This window comes from Lemur catta, chromosome 10 (assembly GCF_020740605.2).
Source record: "Lemur catta isolate mLemCat1 chromosome 10, mLemCat1.pri, whole genome shotgun sequence".
In the NCBI taxonomy this organism is placed as follows: domain Eukaryota; kingdom Metazoa; phylum Chordata; class Mammalia; order Primates; family Lemuridae; genus Lemur; species Lemur catta.
The window spans coordinates 88,184,295-88,200,386 of NC_059137.1; the positions used below are offsets into that span (position 1 = coordinate 88,184,295).

The following is a 16,092-nucleotide window of genomic DNA, read 5'->3' on the forward strand; positions in this document are numbered from 1 at the left end:
ATTCAGTAGAAAAGTGGGCAAAAGAAATGAACATGTGATTACTTCTTAAAGTTCTAGGAAATATAAGAATAGTGGCTCATGCCTGCAATCTTAGCACTTTGGGTGGCTGAAGCAGGAAGAAAAATTGAGGCCACGAGTTGAAGACCCCATCTCTACAAAAAAAAAAAAAAAATTTAGCTGGGCATGGTGGTGCATGCCTGTAGTCCCAGCTACTTGGGAGACTGAAGCAAGAGGATCACTCAAACCCAGGAGTTTGAGGCTGCAGTGAGGTATGATGATGCCACTCCACTGTAGCCAAACAACACAGTGAGATGCTGTCTCAAAAAATATATATATATTTAAAGAAATGCCCCTGATATAGTATACAACATTGAGCAAAGAGGTTTTCTTGTTGGAAACTTAATCCCCAATGCAACAGTGTTGGAAGGTGGGACCTAATGGGAGGTGTTTTGGTCTTGAGAACTCTGCCCTTATAGATAGATTAATGCCATTATAAAAAGGGCTCATGGGAATGGGTTTACCCTCCTTGCCCTTCTGCCATGTGGTGATGCAGCAAGAAAGCCCTCACCAGATGCTGGCACCTTAATCTTGGTTTTCCCAGCCTCCAGAACTGTGAGCCAATAAATTTCTCCTCATTATAAATTACCCAGTCTCAGGTATTTTGCTATAGTAGCACAAAACAGACCAAGACATATCTTGTGTTGATTTATTACCATTACTGCTAGTAGACCACGTTGAGATGTGTCTCTTGATTTAATTTTTATATTGAATTTGAGGGAGAAGTATGTCATATGTTTCAGAAATCTTAAAAGTAACTTCCATTTATATATGAATTATGTATCCAGAATCACACATATTTTTATATAAATAAATTCTAAAGCCTAAATTACTGTAAACTTAATGCAATTCCAATTAAAATAACATTTGCATATTTTTGAACATTACAAAATAATTACAATATTTATCTAGATGCCTATATTTGTGGTATTTATTGTGAAAATGGTTACAAATAATACAGCCTAATTTGCTCTATTATTAGCATGTTAATATCAAACTCAGTGTGATGATGGTGCAAGTCAGCTCTCTGGAACTAAGGGGAAAATCAATAAAGTAGGTAGGGAGGGAGAGAAGAAGAGACGGAGGAAGAAAGGGAGGAAAAATGACTTGGAATAAGTTTAGAAAGCTTGAGAAAATAGAGTTTCTTACTGGGAAAAGTAAAGCTAGACTACAAAGCAAACATGAAGAGAGAAATCAGAGATGTAACAATGAAATATAGATGATTTTGAAACTATCTTGCAGTGTAGACAGCCTTTGTATGCATTACATCAAAGCAGAAACCATCAAGGAAAAGACAGATGTCTTTGCACTTAAAAATGCCTTGCAAGAACAGTAGCAGAATGAGTCCAGTTTCTGCTTGCCATCTGCAGAGATCTCTCCTGTCCACTCAGTTGTGGGAAATCCTGCTGAGGTGAGTGTGTCTGTGATGGAGAGAGAAAAGGAACAGTCCCATAAACTGTTTATTGATGCCTTAAGCTTTGAAACCACAAAAGAAAGTTTGAGGAACTACTCTGAGAAATGGGAAAAACTTGACTGTGTGGTAATGAGGGACTCTGCAAGCAAAAGATCAAGAGGATTTGGGTTTATAATTTTGTCATCTGTGGCTGAAGTTCATACTGCCATAGCTGCAAGACCTCATTCAATTGAAGGGAGAGTGGTTGAGTCAAAATGGGCTGTGGCAAGAGAAGAATCTTGAAAATCTGGGGCTCATGTAAGTGTAAAGACTGAGGAACATCACCTTAGAGATTACTTTGAGGAATATGGAAAAGTTGATGCCATTTGAGATCATGACTGATAGGCAGTCTGGAAAGAAAAGAGGCATTGGCCTTGTTACTTTTGATGATCATAATCCTGTGAATTAAATTATGCTGTGGAAATACCATACCATCAGTGGTATAGTGCTTTAAGAAAGGTTTTGTCATGATAAGAAATGAAGGAAATTCAAAGTTCTAGGAGTGGCAGAAGAGGCAACTTTGGTTTGGAGGATTCGTGTGGTGGCTGTGGAAATTTTGGACCAGGACCAGGAAGTAACTTTAGAGGAGGATCTGATAGATATGAAAGTGGTCATAGCTTTGGGGATGTCTATAATGGGCATGGAGGAGGATCTGAAGGAGGCAATTTTGGAAGTAGCACCAGTTGTGGACTAAGAAGATGTGGATATAGTGGTGGAAGACCTGAATATGGCAACCAGGATGGGAGCTATGCAGGTGGTTATGACAACTGTGGAAAAGAGAATTATGAAAATGGAAATTACAGTGATTCTGGAAATTATAACTAGCAACCTCTTCCTATGGTCCAATGAATTTTGGTAGCAGCAGGAACATCGGGGTGCCATATGGTAGAGGAAATGTGGTCCAGGAAGCAGTTAAAAAAGTGGTGGTTACAGACAGAGGAGCTTCTTTCTATTTGCCATGGGCTTCACTGAATAGCCCATGGAGAGAATGAGAGCCCAGAGCTAACGGAACAGCTTCAGGTTATCAAAATAACAATGTTAAGGAAATCTTACCCCAATCATGCATAAACATGCAGTGATATGGCAGAAGACACCAGAGCAGATACAAAGAGGCATTTTGTGAATGGATTGGATTGTGTAATAACATTACCTTACTATGGAAGATGGATTATAGGGAAAAAATGCCTCTGAGACCATTTCTTAGCTTTTTAATTATTGTTTCTTTCTAGTGGTCTTTGTAAGAGTATTGAAGCAAAACTTCTTTGATAATGTTAAATTTGTAAGTTTCAGGTGACATGTGAAACCTTTCAAAAGATTTTTTTCTCAAAGTTAAGAAACTATTCCTAAGTATCGTGGTATAGTAAGACAGACATTTTCCTTTTTAAAATTTTAAATTCATATACAGAGTTAAGAAGCTGTTGTACATGTATGATTAATAAAATTATTCGAAAGAAAAAAATGCTTCTTGAATTCCAACCAAGACACAGTAGCCCCTTCCTCCCAGATCCTCCCTCTTACAACTACAAAACCCTGGACAAAACACAACTGGCATAGGCAGACTCAGAGATGGGAGGGAGGAAGGAGGCTGTCTGTGAACCATGAGATTTGAGGATTTGAGGAAAGACACAGTAGTGTCATTACTCTAAGTAATGACACATTACTAAGAGAGGAACACCAATTAGAATGACAGACATTTCTCTTCTGAAGTCATACGTTCCAGAAAGAAGTAAAATAATATTTTTCAAGTACTGAAAGAAAAGAACTGAACTCAGAATTCTATATCCAATGAAAACATTCCCTCCAGAAATGAAGGAAAAATGAAGACATTCTCAGATGAAGGAAAACTAAGAGAATTTGTTGCCAGTAAACCTTATCATTAAAGAAAGGCTAAAGGAAATTCTCTAAACAGAAAAAAAAAAAAAGTTATAATAGAAGCAGGCTTAGAAATCCAGACAGAAAAAAATTAAAATTCTTTTCAGTGGGGAAAGGTATAAATAGGATATCCTTCTCAGGATATGAAGTCACATTTCAGGGTTGAAGCAATAATTAAAACACCATCTAATGTGATGTTCAGTGTATGTAGAGGAAATATTTAAGACAATTTGTGTTTTGAAAATGGGGAGGATAAAGCAACCTAAATGGAAGTAAGTTGTTTATACTTCACTTAAAAATGTAAAATATCAATACCAGTAGTCTTTAATAAGTTATGTGTGTTATTTTTAATACCTAAAGCTTCCACTAAGAAAACTATACAAATCAATATGCTAAAAATTTTTAAATAAATCAAGATGAAAATTATTGAGTAAACTTTTATGTAACACACAGGAAGGTAAAAAAGAAACTGAGGAAACAAACAGAAAACAATTAAATGACAGGCTTAAGCCCTAACATACCAATAATTACCTTAAATATAAATGGTCTACATATCAATTAAAAGACAAAGGTTGGGTTAATGAGTGACATCAGCAAGATGGCAGACTAGAAAGCTACAGGCCCTCCTTCCCCTACAGACACCAAATTAAGAACAATATATGGACCAAAATACCTCTGGGAGAACTCCAGAGACTAGTTGAGCAACTAAAGCACATAGGCCATTGCAAAATGAAGAATGGCAGCAAAAGGGGTAGGAAAATTCATGGCATTTAGTATGCCCATTTATGCCCCTCCCCCTACTTCACATATTCTTGAGTAACCAGGATGAAGCCCCTTATACCAGGACTCTTCACTCAGGACAGAGACAAGGAATAGACTTACATCCAATATTCTGGATTGTCTGGGGGCTGCCTGAGGGAGCAGTTTGTGTCTTGGCTGACTCAGAGCACTGATGATACTGGTACCAGAGTTTGGATGTCACTGAAAACAAAGGCTGGAAGCATGTTAGAGCTGTAGTTCTACAGGCAGATGCCTGGGGGAACAAGAAATAAGAAAAGGTTTGAGTTGTAATAGAACATAGTGGGCTGATTGGTGAAGGTCTCCCCCTGAATGAAGCCAATATGCTAAAACTAGAAGAGATGGTTGATTTTTCAAATGCCCAGATCATTAAAAAAATGCAAGGCATAAAAAGAAACAGGAAAACTTTGCCCAATCAAAGGAATGAAATAAAACTCCAGAAACCAACACTAAATATATGAAGATCTATGAGCTTCCTGACAAAGAATTTAAAATGTTATAAAGGTATTCAATGGGCTAAAAGAGAACACAGAAACGCAACTAAATGAAATCGGAAAAACAATGGATGTGCAAAATGAGAATATCAATGAAGAGATAGAAACTATAAAGAAGAACCAAACAGAAATTCTGGAGCTAAAAAATATAATACAATAACTAAAAAATATAATAACTAAACTGAATAAATCATGAGAGGGGTTCAATAGCAGACTTAGTTAGACAGAAGAAAGAATCAGTGAACCTGAAGACAGGTCATTGAAATCAAGTTGGAGGAACAAAGAGAAGAAAGAATGAAAAAAAGTGAAGACAGCTAAGAGATTTATAGGACACTACTAATCAGACCAATATATGCTTTGTGGAAATGCAAGAAGAAGAAAGAGTAAAGGGGACATAGAACTTACTTGAAGAAATAATGACAGAAAACTTCCCAAGTCTAAGGGAAGAAATGGACATATAGATTCAAGATGCTTAAAGAACTCCAATTAAATAAATTCAAAGTGAACCACATCCAGACACATTAAAATCAAACTGCCTAAAGTCAAAGACAAACAGAGAATCTTGAAAGCAGAAAGAGAAAGGCAATTTATCACATCCAAGGGAGTTTCTGTAAGATTGTCCATGGATTTTGCAGCAGAAACTTTGCAGGCAGAAAGGGAAGGGGATAATATATTGAAAGTACTAAAAAAACAAACAAAAAAAACCCTGTCAATCAAGAATATTGTGTTTGGCAAGTCTGTCTTTAAAACAAGAAGGAGAAATTAAGACTCTCCCAAATAAACAAAAGCCAAGGAAGTTTGTTCTGTGAAAGGGTTATACATGCAAAGCAACCCCTAAATGATGAAGGAGCCAAGAAACCAAAGAAGGAGGCAGACAGATCCAGTGTGTCGATATAGGATGATTTATTAGGGAAACTTAGTGACACAAGTATGTTCTTGGGCAGCTGCAAGACAGGTAGATCTCTGAACCACAGCCCCCCAGACCCAGGGCTTATTTCTGGGGGGAAAGTATATGTGTTCTAGAAGGAATGTGTAGGTGGGTGACAGAATGCTGTTGGTATCACAGCCTATGATCTTTTGCACCAGGATCAAGGGTTGTTTTGGAGGAAAGGTGAAACTTATAATAATGAATAGGTTTTCCTACGTGAAAAGTAATACATCAACTACTTTTGGAGGCATTCCCAGACTCGGGGTTAATAAGGTGGGTTAGCATTTTAAAATGCTCACTCTTGTCCCTACAAAGTTTGTTACCACTAGACCCACTCTACAAGAAATGCTAAAGGGGGGCTGTTCTAGTTGAAATGAAATGATGGTAGACAGCAACACAAAGTAGTATGAAAATATAAAGTTCTCTAGTAAAAGTAAATATATGGACAAATATAGTAACCTATACTATACTAATTTTAGTATATAAAATTTAAATGACAAAACTAGAAATCAATAACACAAGGAAAACTGGAAAATCATGTGGAAATTAAACAACACACTGTTAAACAACCACTGAGTAGAAGAAGTCACAAGGTAAATTAGAAAATACTTTGAAACAAATGAAAATAAAAACAAAACATACCAAAGCTTATGGGATGCAGAAAACGCAGTCCTAAGAGGGAGGTTCATAGCTGTAAATGCATACATTAAGAAATCTCAAACCAACAACCTAATTTGAAAACAACCTAATTCTCAAGAAAGGAGAAAAAGAGCAAACTAAATGCAAATCTAGCATAATGAAGGAAATAATAAATATTAAAGCTGAGATAAATTAAATAGAAATTAGAAAAAAATTGGAAAAAATCAACGAAAGCAAGGGGTTGGTGTTTTGAAAAGATCAATAAAATTGACAACCCGTTACCTAGATTAACTAAGAAAAAAAGAGAAAAAACTTGTGACTAAAATTAGAAATGAAAGAGGATATATTATAACCAATTCCACAGAAATAAAACGGATTATAAGAGAATACTATGAACAATTGTATACCTACAAATTGGAGACCCTAGAAGAAATGAATAGATTCCTAGAAACACACAACTTACCAAGACTGAATCATGAAGAAATAAAAAATCTGAACAGGTCATTAATGAATAAGAAGATTGAATCAGTAATCAAAAGTCTCCCAACAAGGCCAGGTGCAGTGGCTCACACCTATAATCCTAACACTCTGGGAGGCCCAGGCGAGAGGATAACTTGAGCTCAGGAGTTCGAGACCAGCCTGAGCAAGAGTGAGAACCTGTCTCTACTAAAAATAGAAAAAATTAGCCATGTGTGGTAGCATGCGCCTGTAGTCCCAGCAACTCAGGAGGCTGAGGCAGGAGGATCCCCTGAGCCCAGGAATTTGAGGTTGCTGAGAACTAGGCTAACGCCATGGCACTCTAGCCTGGGCAATAGAGCAAGACTGTCTCTAAAAAAAAAAATCTCCCAACAAAGAAAATTTCAGGATCAGATGGCTTCACTGGAAAATTCTACCATATTTAAAGAAGAATTAACCAATCATCCTGAAACTCTTCCCAAATAATTGAAGAGGAGGAAATACTTCAAACCTCATTATATGATACCAATGTTACACCCTGAAACCAAAGTCAAAGAACAATATGCCTGATGAATATTGATGCAAAAATCCTCAACAAAATAATAGTAAACCAAATTTAATAACACATTAAAAGGATTATATACAATGATCAAGTGGGATATATTCCTGGAACGCAAGGACATTTCAACATATGAAAATCAATCCATGTAAGATACTGTTATTAACAGAATGAGGGGGAAAACACATGATCGTTTCAATTTTTACAGAAAAAGTATTTGATAAGATTCAACACATTTTCAGAATAAAAACACTCAAAGCTAAAAATATGAGGAAGCTACCACAACACAATAAAAGCCATATATGAAAAGCCAAAATCTAACAGTATACTCAATGGTGAAAAACAGAAAGCTTTCCTCTAAGATCAGGAATAAGGCAAGGATGCCCACTCTCACCACTTCTATTCAACATAGTATTGGAAGTCCTAGCCAGAGCAACTGGCAAGGAAAAGAAATAAAAGCCACCCAAATTGGAAAGGAAGAAGTAAAATTATATCTTTTCACAGATGACATGATATATATACAAACCCTAATAATTCCACACAAAATACTGTTAGAACTAATAAATTAATTGAGCAAAGTTGCAGGATACAAATTCAACACACAAAAAATCGACTGTGTTCCTATACACTAACAATGAGCTATCTGAAAAGGAAATTAAGAAAACAATCCCATTTACAATAGCATCAAAAAGAATAAAATACTTAGGAATAAATCTAACCAAGGAAGTGAAAGACTTGTACACTGAAAACTATAAAGCATTACTGAAAGAAACTAAAGAAGAGACAAATGAAAAGATATTCCATGTTCATGGATTAGAATACTTACTATTGTTAATATGTCCATACTAAAAGCAACCTACAGATTCAATGAAATTCTTATCAAAATCCCAGTGGCATTTTTTGCATAAATAGAAAAATTCATCCTAAAATTCATATGGAACCTCAGGGGACCCTAAATAGATGAAACAATCTTGAAAAAGAACAAATTTGGAGGGCACACATTTCCTAATTACAAGGCTACAGTAATCAAAACAAAATAGTGGCATGAAGACAGATAAATAGACCAATGGAATAGAACATATAACTCAGAAATAGATGCTCCAGTATATGCACAAATGATCTTTGACAAAGGTGCCAAGACCACTTAATGGAGAAAGGACAGTCTCTTAAACAAATGGTGTTTGGAAAACTGGATATCCACATGCAAAAGAATGAAGTCACCCCTTATCAGTCAGTGGTCCCCAACCTTTTTGTCAACAGGCACCGGTTTCATGGAAAACAATTTTTTCCACGGATGGTGGCAGTGGCAGGGAGGCCGAGCTCAGGTGGTGATGTGGGGCTCTGTTTTCCTAACAGGACACAGACCAGTACCAGGCTCCAGCCCAAGGGTTGGGGACCACAGCCTTATCTTATTCCATATACAAAAACTAACTCAAAATGGATTGAAGACCTAAACAAACGTAAGACCTAAAACTATAAAACTCCTAGAAAAAAATCATGAGGGAAAAGCTTAATGAAATTGGAATGGGCAATGATTTCTTGGTTATGACACTAAAAACACAGGCAACAAATGCAAAAATATAATAGATAAATGGGCCTACATCAAATTTAAAAACTTTCATGCATCAAAGGACTTAACAGAGCAAAAAGGTAACCTACAGAATGGGAGCAAATATTTGCAAATCATATATATGATAAGGTGTTAATATTCAGAATATATAAAGAACTCCTACAAGACAAAAACAAAAAATCAAAGAACCACATTTAAAAATGGGCAAAGTAGGAGTTCTAGGCTACAGTGAGCTATGATCACATTACTGCACTCCCGCTAGGCAACAGAGCAACATCCTGTCTCTTAAAAAAAAAAAAAAGTTCTTCAAGACAGGGGTAGAATAAATCTGTTTGCATTTGCAGACAAATAAAAATTGAAAGAATTCACCACGAGAAGATCCACCCTAGTTTTCCTTCAGGAGAAGGTAAATTATCCCAAGTAAAAGGTGAAAAATGCAGGAAGTAGAGGGGTGCAGCAAAAAGTGTAAACATATACATAAAACTAAGCAAATGTTGACTTTACCAAGCATTAGAAATTATGTCTATATACACATAGCCTGAGGTAATTTTTTAAAATGATGTCTTGCTGAGGTTTTAATATACTGAGGGAATTAAAATACATGGAAACAATAGCCTGTAAACCAGGAGAGAGGTAAATGGATTTAAAATATTCTAAGATTTTTACATTGTCCAGGAAAAAGGGAAAAGTTATAAGTAACTTAGATTTTTGTTGTCATGGATACATTTTGTAATTTCTACCACTAAACAAATTGTAAAAAAGTATATAGTTACTAAACCAATAAAGGGAGAGATGGAAGAAAATGGGCAAAATACTTGAGTAGATATTTTTCCAAAGATGATATACAAATGGCCAATCAGCATATGAAAAGATGTTCACCAGCACTAATCATCAGGGAAATTCTAATCAAAACCACAATTAGTGATCACTTCACACCCATTAGAATGGCTACTATTTAAAAAACCCAGAAAATAATAAGTGTTGGAAAGGAAGTGGAGAAAATGGAAACCTAGTATACTGTTGGTAGAATTGTAAAATGGTGCAACTGCTATGGAAAACAGTATGGCAGTTCCTAAAAAAAATTAAAAGTAGAATTAACATATGATCCAACAATTCAAACTCTGGGTATATACCCAAAAGAATTGAAAGCAAGGTCTCAGAGAGAGATTTGTATTCCAATGTTCATGGAAGCACTACTCACAATAGCCAAAAGCCTAAGCAATCCAAGTGTCCATCAGCAGATGAAAGTATAAACAAAATGTGGCATATCTATACAGTGTAATATTATTTAGCCTTAAAAAGTAAGAAAATCCTGGCATACGCTACAACATGGATGAACCTTGAGGATGTTATGCTAAGTGAAATAAGACAATCACAAAAAAGACAAATACTTTATGAGTCCATATATATAAGGTACCCAGAGTAGTAAAATTTATAGACAGAATGTAGAATGGTGGTTGCCAGGGCCTGGGAAGGGAATGGGGAGCTGTTGTTCAAAACGTATAGAGTTTCAGTTTTGCAAGATGAAAAGAGTTCTGGAAATTGGTTGCACAATGAAGTGAATATGCTTAACACTACTGAACTGTGCAGTTAAAAATGATTAAGATGGTAATTTTATGTTATGTGTATTTTACCACAATTAAACATTTTTAAAAATTATAGAGATGAAAAACAGACTAATGGTTGCCAGGGGCTAGGGATGTGGGGGTGCAGGGTACAGGAGGTAGGTGGATGTGGTTCTAAGAGAGTAGCACAAGGGACCCTTGTAATAATGGAACTGTTCTGTATCTTGTCTGTGGTGGTTGGTACCCAAGCATACATATGATAAAACTGCATGGAACTAAAAACACACATACACAAATGAGTACATGTAAAACTAGTGAAATCTGAATTAGGTGGGTGGGTGGATTACATCAATGTCAATTTCCTGGTTGTGATAATGTACTATAGTTTTGTAAGATGTTGCTATTGGGAAAAACTGGGTGAAGGGTACACGGGATCTCTGTATTATTTTTTACAACTGCATGTGCATCTACAAGTATCACAAAACTTTAATATAAACACATATATTATAACAGTCTTTTAAGAAAGAAAAGTACCTCTTCATCAAAGGATACTATGCACAAATTTGAAAACAAACTACAAACTAGGAAAAACTTATGTAACATATCTGGCTACTAGTTGATTTTTTGAATGTATAAAACTTGTTCAAAAATAGTAGGTGAATCTGAAACACTCTAGTAGAAAATATCAGAGCTAGGTGAAATAAAATTTTCATACAAAGCTACTAAAAATAATCAAGTTTAATCATAAATTAAAGAATTAATGTCAGTAATGATTTTTTTTCTTTTTCTTTTCCTTTTCTTTTTTTTTTTTTTTTTGAGACAGAGTCTCGCTTTGTTGGCCGGGCTAGAGTGAGTGTCATGGCATCAGCCTAGCTCACAGCAACCTCAAACTCCTTGGCTTAAGCAATCCTCCTGCCTCAGCCTCCTGAGTAGCTGGGACTACAGGCATGTGCCACCATCCCTGGCTAATTTTTTCTACATATATTTTTAGTTGTCCAGATAATTTCTTTCTATTTTTAGTAGAGACGGGGTCTCACTCTTGCTCAGGCTGGTCTCGAACTCCTGACCTCGAGCGATCCACCCGCCTCAGCCTCCCAGAGTGCTAGGATTACAGGTGTGAGCCACCACGCCTGGCCATGATTTTTTTTTTTTTCTTTTCTTTTTTTTTTGGGGGGGGACAGAGTCTCGCTCTGTCACCCTGGCTAGAGTGTAGTGGCATCATCGTAGCTCACTGCAGCCTCAAACTCCTGGGCTCAAGCAATCCTCCTGCCTCAGTAGCTGAGACTACAGGTGCTCACCACCACACCCAGCTAATTTTTTCTATTTTTAATAGAGACGGAGTCTTGCTCTTGCTCAGGCTGGTCTTGAACTCCTGAGCTCAAGTGATCCTCCCAAATCAGCCTCCCAGAGTGCTAGGATTACAAGCATGAGCCACCATTCATGGCCAGTAATGGTTTTTTAAATACACTTTTATTATTCTTCAATCATTGCCTCAAACTGTACCAAAATGCTTATAACTTCTGTTACTTCTCCCTCTCCTACTTTTTCCAGAATTTATTTTTTAAAGTAGGGAGAAGACTCGTTAAAGCTGTAAACCGGCCAGGTGCGGTGGCTCACGCCTGTAATCCTAGCACTCTGGGAAGCCGAGGTGGGTGGATTGCTCGAGGTCAGCAGTTCGAGACCAGCCTGAGCAAGAGTGAGACCCCGTCTCTACTAAAAATAGAAAGAAAGTATATGGACAACTAAAATACATATAGAAAAATTAGCCGGGCATGGTGGCACATGCCTGTAGTCCCAGCTACTCGGGAGGCTGAGGCAGGAGGATCACTTGAGCCCAGGAGTTTGAGGTTGCTGTGAGCTAGGCTGATGCCACGGCACTCTAGCCTGGGCACCAGAGTGAGACTTTGTCTCAAAAAAAAAAAAAAGCTGTAAACCTTCTTAGCACTGGCAGGCTGAGGTAGTAGCTGGCCTGGTCAGCCATCACACCACAGACTCTTGGGACTCACTGCGTGGGACAGACAAAATCTGCATCAAATGAGTCCCTAAGCAGAGTGTAATTATCAGCTCTTGTCTTGGCATTAAGAGCTCCTGAAACCATCATTACGTGGTTGCACAGACAGCCTGGATCACGTCTTCAAGATCTAGCTTCCCCTATCACTGATTCCAAATCATTCTTCTTTTCTAATATTAACATTATAAATCTGTTCAAGGTATGAGGGTGGAAAGCTTACTAAGGTGCTCATGGCGTGGGTAGAGAAAGATTTCTCACGCAGAGATTAGTATAGAAAGAAGAGTTTTATTTACTCTTCCCTGGGGAAGAGGAAAAGGACCAGCAGGGAGGGAAAAGGAAGGATGTGCTGACCCTGAAAATCAGCTATTGAGGCTTTTTAAAGGGGGTTGTAAAAATGGCTGAGTACAGTTGAGAAACTGCTGCATTTGCTCCTTCCTTTCTTCTTGGCAGCAGGTAGGTAACAAAAACTGCAAGGATGTCAAAGTCCAAGAGTTGGCTTCCCCACCTTTCCTTGGAGATGGGACTATCGCAGGAGATGTGACTCTGTCCTCCAGATATGGTTAAGGCTGTAGCTCATTCTCCTGCTGTTTACTCAGGAACTCTGTAAAAGCAGATTCTCAAAAAAACAGTTTTGAAAGAGATAGATTTACATCTCTTTTCCGTCATTCAGCTCTTTTCAGAAGTTGTGCAAAACAGAACTCCTGCAGGGTGCCTGCTAGGGAGGGAACTCATAGGATTGATCTTTAGCTGTTACTGGGGAAATTGTGGGATTAGGTAATTTCCTGTTATTTTTGCAAGGCGGCCCCTTTCAAAGATATTTGCTAATTTGTCTTGTGATTGTGTTGTTTAATATCCAAGTGTTATTGATTTCTAATTTAGTTTTCTTATTCTATAAGATTTTAATATTTTGAAATGTATTTATTTTATTCTAATGTTCTTGTGGTATAAGGCCTAAAATTAAGGCCCAGTATTATGTATTCCTTGGCATCTAGGGAAAATCAGAAGGCTCTCAAAAGGCCTAACTGCAAGTTCCCCTCCCCCTTGCACTCCCACAGGTAAAGTCCCTAGTCAAACAACCCTCCTTGTGACAGAGATGCATGTGATAAGCATGATGGCCGCTTAGCCTTCTGTAGCAGGCTTTAGTTCACGTAATGGTGTCTCTGACTCTTGTTTGGCCCACAAAACAGAAAAGACTTTAGGAGAAATAAGTGTTAGTCCAGGTATCATGAGACAAGCTGAATTTGATTTTAATGAGGAGCATTCAGGAAATGATTCATTAACTAGAATAAGCAGAGTTGAGGAAATTCTCCTCCAGGAGGAAGGCAAGAGCTGGGAGTCAGCATGAAAAGATGGGTAGACATTAGTGAAGTGGGTCAGGTGACTCAACAAATAATGCTGGATAATGCTTTAATACAAAGGAGGCCAAAGTAGTCCAGGGCAATGGCCCTCAATTCTAGCTGCTGAAGCTTAAGGGGCATACCTATGAGAATCTTTTGAACTTGCAAAAATATAGAAGTTCACTGAGCATGCTTGTAATTTACATCATTGCACCATTAATGTCCTCATGCCAAGAACAGAGCAGAATAAAACATATCCTGTAGTACAGTTAGCAGAGATAGGCCTGTTCTGAATACCATCAGTGTTCTCCCCATAGGAGGTAAATGAGCCCTGCTACATAATAGCATGCAAGTCTCAGCACAAGCCTGTGAACAGAGGCAGCGAGAGTAGCTTTGTCCATAACTGACATGGAACCCAGAAATAACCAGATCATGGCCAGTTGTCACAATGCCTGTCCATAATAATATCTAGTATGTGGACAAGGTCCGATTATGTTATGAAGGCATAGCACTATGTCTGTAATTCTCTTTGTTCTGTAATGAAACCAAATTGTACTATGTCTATGCTATGATATGACGTAACACTATCATTGTTGATAGAATTCAACTACCTTACATAAATGTCATAGATACTGATCAGGAAATATATTGGGAGATTGAGTTAAAGCCTCTTCTGGATGTAATACCAATGCAGAATGACCGCCCTGAGGAAGAACTTGATTTAGCTAACCATCAGCTAACTTCTATGCTAAGTAGTTCTATGTAAGTTTATCACAAGGTACAAATAGGCTTATAAGTGAATTCAACAAATTTGTAAGATAAGATCAACACACAAAAGTCCATTGTATTTATATACACTAGCAATGAGCAATTCCAGAGGAATTAAGAAAATGATTCAATTTACAAAAGCATCCAAAAGAATAAAATACCTAGATATAAAGATGGCAATATTACCTAAAGTGATCTGTAGATTCAATGAAATCCCTATCAAAATCCCAACAAGCCATTTTGTAGATATCAACAACCTGATTCTAAAATTTATATGGAAAGGCAAAGGTAATAGAACAACCAACACAAATCTAGAAAAGAACAAGGTTGGAGGACTCACATTACCCTATTTAAAGGCTTAGTATGAAGCTATTATAATCAAGACAACATGGTTTTGGTGAACAAATACACATATTAATCAGTGGAGTAGAATAAAGAGCCCAGAATCATACCCACACTAAAGTAATCAGTTTTTACAAAGGCACAAAGACAATTTGTGGAGAAAGTAGTTTTTTCAACAAATGATGCTGGAACAACTGGACCTCACTGAAGTGAGGGAGGGAGGTACTGAGTTTAGTATGTTTGAAAATGAGTGGTGACTGTAAGAATAAAGACAAAAGGAACATGTCCTCCAGTTGGTAAAGTTGTTCCTTGCAGAGGTATGGGTTAACAATTTTGAAACCCCTATATGTGCATATTGGGATTGAAAAATAAGCAAATAGATGGCAAATGGTGGGGCTAGATTTCTCACTATTGGAAGGTTATAGAGAGGTTAAAGATAAGCAAGGGGAGAAGGCTGCAGACAACAATGTGGTACTGGATTAGAGTTAGACACATCAGTATGAGTTCATGTTTATCTTAATACACACATGGACACACATACATATATGCATATGTAATTATAGATATAGGGTTAGTATACACACAGGTTAGTATACGCACATATATTTCCTAGCTCTGTTATCTGAGAGAACCTAGAAACAATGATACCCCCCTAGCAATGAGAACACCCAACACCTAGATCTTGGTTTCTACTACTTTTCTTTAACGTAGGAACCAAAGCTTTTGGAGGTATGGCTGGTTCTAGGGTTGATGCAGGGAATATATAAGATGTGTCTACATTATCTCATAGTACAAGAAAGTTAGGAAGTACTTATATCCATGAGTCCACAGTGATATAAATTATTGACTAAATAAATAAATGCAGGAAAACAGACAAATCTCCTGAACAGAAGAATTCCATATAATTTATGTAGATACTCAAGGAAGTAAAGCATAACTCCTTAACCTTAAGCGTAGGGTGCACATAATGACTTGCTTCCTTCCAATAAGAACAGTGTGGAAAGGGGTGGGGGGAGTAACTTTACAGTGGAGAAAGCTGACAAACACTGCCTCAGCTAGGTGACCAACATAACATCATCAGTGAGTGGTAAGGCATATTACTGTGTGCTCATTTTCTTATTGTCTGTTCATAAATTTTCTTTCTTGAACTGTCTGTTCAAGTCTTTATGTCTCTGTTAATTGGGTTGTTTGTCTTTCTATCATTGAGTTGTAGGAGTTTTATATATTCTAGATTTAAGTTTAT

At 37.2% G+C, this 16,092-nt stretch overlaps 1 pseudogene; it reads left to right on the forward strand.

The window, feature by feature from the left end:
* The first annotated feature begins 1,483 nt into the window (after nt 1-1,483).
* The window catches only part of LOC123645731, an 81,388-nt pseudogene continuing 66,779 nt past the window's right edge, over nt 1,484-16,092 (forward strand).